Source organism: Nuphar pumila, chromosome 11, assembly GCF_984573655.1.
Source record: "Nuphar pumila chromosome 11, dmNupPumi1.hap1.1, whole genome shotgun sequence".
NCBI classification, from domain to species: Eukaryota; Viridiplantae; Streptophyta; class Magnoliopsida; order Nymphaeales; family Nymphaeaceae; genus Nuphar; species Nuphar pumila.
This window is the reverse complement of record NC_143259.1, coordinates 67,863,072-67,868,437: the sequence shown is the minus strand read 5'-3', so window position 1 is coordinate 67,868,437 and position 5,366 is coordinate 67,863,072.

Below are 5,366 nucleotides of genomic sequence, written 5' to 3'. Positions count from 1 at the left end.
AGTCCATCGTGATGTCCTCCCACTTCCATTGTGGAATCTCCATTTGCTGCACCACTCCGCCTGGTCGTTGGTGCTCGATCTTAACCTGTTGGCAAGTCAAGCACTTCGAAACGTACTCGGCTACGTCCCGCTTCATTCCGTTCCACCAATATCTGCGCTGCAACTCTTTGAACATCTTTGTGCCGCCCGGGTGGATCGTGTACTTGGACTTGTGGGCCTCAGTGAGAATCTCATCTCTCAAAAAAGGATCTTCTGGCACCCAGAGACGATCCTTACGCCATACACCTCCTTCCTCACTCAGTCGGAAGGGGGTATCGGCCCACTGCGCTAGAGCCTTCAGCTTGTCATACTGCGCATCGATCTTCTGACTGACAAAGATCTTTGACAATAGCTCAGGCTGAGCTACCATGCTGGAAAGACTGATCGAAACTGGAGTGACCACAAACGGTTCCCACGATATCAGATCCTCGACCAGCTTCCACCCCGCAAACAACAAATTTACGGAAACGCTGGGAGACTTGCGGCTCAGAGCGTCGGCCACAACGTTCGCTTTTCCTGGGTGGTAGGACAAGGTAAAGTCGTAATCCTTGAGGAATTCCAGCCAACGTCGCTGCCTCATATTCAGCTCCTTCTGCGAGAACAAAAATTTTAGGCTCTTATGATCTGTAAAAGCCTCGAACCGCTCCCCATACAAATAGTGCCGCCATATCTTCAATGCGAAGACTACCGCTGCTAACTCCAAATCATGAGTCGGGTAATTCTTCTCATGTATTTTAAGTTGGCGCGATGCATAGGCGATCACTCTATCGTTCTGCATTAAGACGCAACCCAAACCTGTCCCGGAAGCGTCTGTGTAAATCACGAAGCCGCCTTGACCCGAAGGTAAGGCCAAAATGGGAGCAGTCGTAAGACGTTCCTTTAACCTCTGAAAACTGCTCTCACACATGTCGTCCCACACGAACCTAGCTTCTTTCTTCAGGAGCTGCGTCAAGGGTAGAGAGATCTTAGAAAAGTCCTGGATAAATCTTCGGTAATACCCAGCTAATCCAAGAAAACTCCGAATGTCACGAACATTCCTCGGTTGCTGCCAACTGAGTACAGCCTCAACTTTCGCTGGATCCACGGACACACCTTCCTTGGAGATGACATGTCCCAAAAACATGATCTCCTCGAGCCAAAACTCGCACTTAGAGTACTTAGCGAACAACCGCTCCTTTCGCAAGGTTTCGAGAATAACTCTCAAGTGCTCACGATGTTGCTCCCAGCTATCTGAATACACCAAGATGTCGTCGATGAACACGATCACGAAGGTGTCCAAAAAGGGTTTGAACACCCTATTCATGAGATCCATGAACGCTGCAGGAGCGTTAGTGAGTCCAAAGGGCATAACCGTAAATTCGTAATGCCCATACCTGGTCCGGAAGGCCGTCTTGGAGATATCATCTCCCTTAATTCTGAGTTGATGGTACCCAGATCTAAGGTCGATCTTTGAGAAGATCCTGGCCCTCTGCAACTGATCGAACAGATCCTCGATGCGCGGCAACGGGTACTTATTCTTTATTGTCGCCTGGTTAAGCATCCGATAATCGATGCACAACCGCAATGATCCGTCCTTCTTTTTCACGAACAAGACGGGAGCTCCCCAGGGCGAGACACTGGGGCGAATGAATCCCTGATCCATCAACTCCTGCAACTGCTTCTTGAGCTCTGCGAGCTCGGCTGGCGCCATCCGATATGGAGCCTTAGAAATTGGCGCAGTACCCGGCAGCAACTCGATGCTGAACTGCACCTCGCGAGGTGGAGGAAGGCCTGGCAGTTCCTCCGGGAAGACGTCTGGGAAATCTCGAACAATCTCCAAGTCTCCCATCGGGACTTGCGTCGGCCCGGACTGGATGACACTGACCAAAAAGGCAGTGCATCCCTTCCTCAGGTAGCTCTGCGCCTTCAACGACGAAATCAACTTGCTCGCCCGAACGGGTTTCAGGATCTTGAATTCCATCTTGGGCATTCCTGGTGGAGATAAAACAATCCTACTATCTCGGCAGAAAATCTTGGCATGATACTTGTGCAGCCAATCCATGCCTAGGATGACGTCAAATTCTGTCATCACTAGCAGGATAGCACAAGCCGGTAAATGCCGATCTGCTAAGACTACGTCCAACTCTGGTACGTAGGCCGCACAAATGGTATTTTTCCCAATCGGGTTATACACTTCAAGAGTATTATGCAAGGGTTTTACAGGTATGTGCAAACACTCGGCAAAATTTACCGAAATAAAAGAGTGTGTGGCACCACAATCAAAAAGCACAAAGGCCGCTTGGTTAGCGACAAAAAGGGTACCTTGCACTAGGTCGCCCTTGGTCAACTGCTCAGCCTTGGCTGAGTAGACACGTCCCGGCGCCCTCTTTTGACCGCTCGTCTGTGGTGGTGGCGACTGATACTGCTGTTGCGGCAGTGGCGGCCGAGGGAGCAAAGGTGCTCCGCTGGTCTGCCTGGAATCATCAGCCGCCTTTTTGCGGCAATCACGGACGTAGTGGCCCATCTTGCCACAATACAGGCATCCGCCTGTGTCGAGCGGGCACGCCTGCCCAAAGTGAGATCGCTGGCATCTGGGGCATACGCTGCCAGCCTGCTGCCTGGCTGGAGGATTGCCCTGTGGCCGTTGACGCTTCGAAGGAGGATATCGTTTCCTTCCTCCTTCGCTCTTTACAGGAAGGAACGGTCGTTTGCCTGAGTCGCCGGAAGGTGTCTTCGGCTCACCACCCGTAGCGGGTGGCCTCCTGCCCTGAGCACTCTTAGTGCGCTCCCATGCTTCACTCAGAACGGTAGCGGCAGCAACTGCCGCAGAGAAGGTCGAGGGCATGCTCGTTAGGACCCGATGCATGAGTCCCTCCTTCAGCCCCCGAACAAACTTTCCTGCTCGCTCGCGATCATCCGCGAACAGGTTAGGGCAGTAGGGTTCCAAACTCTGGAATTTGGCGATGTAATCCGTCAAACTCGAATTGCCCTGGCAGAGCTCCAAGAACTCCACCTTCTTCTTCTCCCTTGCGTGAGGTGGGAAGTAGTTCTCCAAGAAAGCCTTCCTGAAAGCTTCCCAAGGAATGGGCGAAATTCCCGAAAACTGCACACCCCGCGCCATGTCCCACCAACTGCGGGCATTCCCCTTCAGCCTGAAGGTCCCGAAAAGCGTCTTCTTGTCATCGGGTACTGACAAGACCTCGTACACTCGTTCTACCTCCTTCACCCAGTTATCAGCCATATCTGGGTCGGGCTTGCCGTCGAAGGTCGGGGGGTCAAGCTTCAGAAATTTCTCATACGTCACTGCGGTATGCGGGATCGGCTCAGGAACGGGCGCTGGTTCCCTTTGGGAACGAATTTGGTCTCGCATAGCCGCTGCCAGGGAACCCAGGGAATCCATCACGAATCCCCGCTGATCTGACCATTCGTCAGCAGACCCTTCGTTCGAGTTCCTTGCCATCCTTGGAGTAAACAAGGAATACCCATAATTAGAAATTTTAGGAAACTCAAAACAAGCAAAAACATAAGTACTATTCATGTTTAACATGAGTAGTTTATGAAACCCCAACAATGCTGGTATACACACAAAACACGTCAAGCCACTTAACTTAACAATGCCTTGAGCACCTACTAAGCAAGAGGAAAAGTATACTCACAGTGCGATGCGGATGCCCAATGGTCAAGAATCCTTGCTTCCCTTAGCTCTGATACCAAGTTGTAACACCCCAAAATTTCAAGCTTGCAAACCTTTCGAAAAAAAAAGACAAGAGACTAAAAAGGAATCTCTTCATCTCAGAGATGATTTACGAAATCAGCGGAAGACTATACTTTTATTAATTTCAGAAAGGCAAGCTGACAACTTTGAGCGCGTTAGCTAAAAGAACCAAAACGCACAACACATGCTACTTGCGGACACTTGGAAAAGCCACTTTCATTTAAGAAGTTCTCCAAATAGTACAAAATTAGGATCTCCCAAGGAAAATCCGTTACAAAACCCCAAACAACAGGACGCGAGCTAAGAGCAGGAAGAAGAACGTCTTGGAGCCATCTAGCCATCGCGCCATCGCCTGTGGTGTACCTAATCATCACCTGTACCCATAGAATGGGTTAGTTTCACAAAAAACTAGTAGGCGCACAAGAGAGACTACAAGGATCTGAATTATGTAATTTAATTCAGTAAGTTACACAGTTTAAAGCAAATATGCAGTTAAACATGTGAGCAATGCATGCAGATAACCAGTGCAAACGCGTAAGTAGTGCAAGCGAATACGTAGTGCAAGTGAATAAGTAGTGCAACGAATCAGTAGTGCAAGCAAGTCGGTGGTGCAAGCGAGTCAGTAGTGCAACGAATCAGTAGTGCAGCGAATCAGTAGTGCAACGAATCAGTAGTGCAGCGAATCAGTAGTGCAAGCGAGTCAGTAGTGCAGCGAATCAGTAGTGCAGCGAATCAGTAGTACAACGAATCAGTAGTACAACGAATCAGTAGTGCAGCGAATCAGTAGTGCAACGAATCTCACGGCCCAGCAACCAAAGTGAACAGACTTTATGTTCCGATATTACTGGCCTGCGGGTACGCGCAAGCAAAACATAGAAACAACTGAGACTAGTTCGGGCGTCTATTATTCTATGTATTTTCAATAACCCGAATAGCTAGTTGAGTCCGCTCCAAAGGGGACGGCTTTAGCCGAGAGAGGATTCCCCAGAGGCTGAAAAGCAGTGCCACGGATGCATCCAACTTCTGCAGAAGTGTTAAGCTAACTATTGTAGCCCCTTTCCCCTAACTCCAATGACTGGGGAGCCGGATCTTTGCCCGTGGGGTGGTTGTTAACAACCTGTCCATTGGAGTTTTTGTACCGATCTGTCCTCTCCCTTGACAGACAACCAGAAGCGAACGGGTGCGTTAGGGGTTGCTTAACTAACGACCCATTCTATGCTGTGGTCTTTAAACCACTCGAGCATCTTGCCTGTGAAGGCGAATGTGAGGCCATTTATGTGATTACAACAGTTTGCATTTAGCGTTGTTCGAGGTCGCACGACCGTCTCATCCGATCATCGCAGTACTAGACGTGTCGTGCACGACTATAAGTACTCTACGATAAAGGGGGTATAGCTCCTCAATAGAAGCCTCAACAGGAGTGTTTCACAAAGATGTAAAGTTTATCAACTTTACTCTATCTTTTGAAACAGCAGTACCTTGTGCCAACATGATGCATGTGATTATCTCGAATCACATCCGCTATCGGGGTATCTACATGTCTCGCATGACTCGATACCGGCCTCGATAGACGAGATACGGGTTTCTCAACAGAACACCCGCTAAGAAGTTCGCTCGCTCCCGACTAAACTCT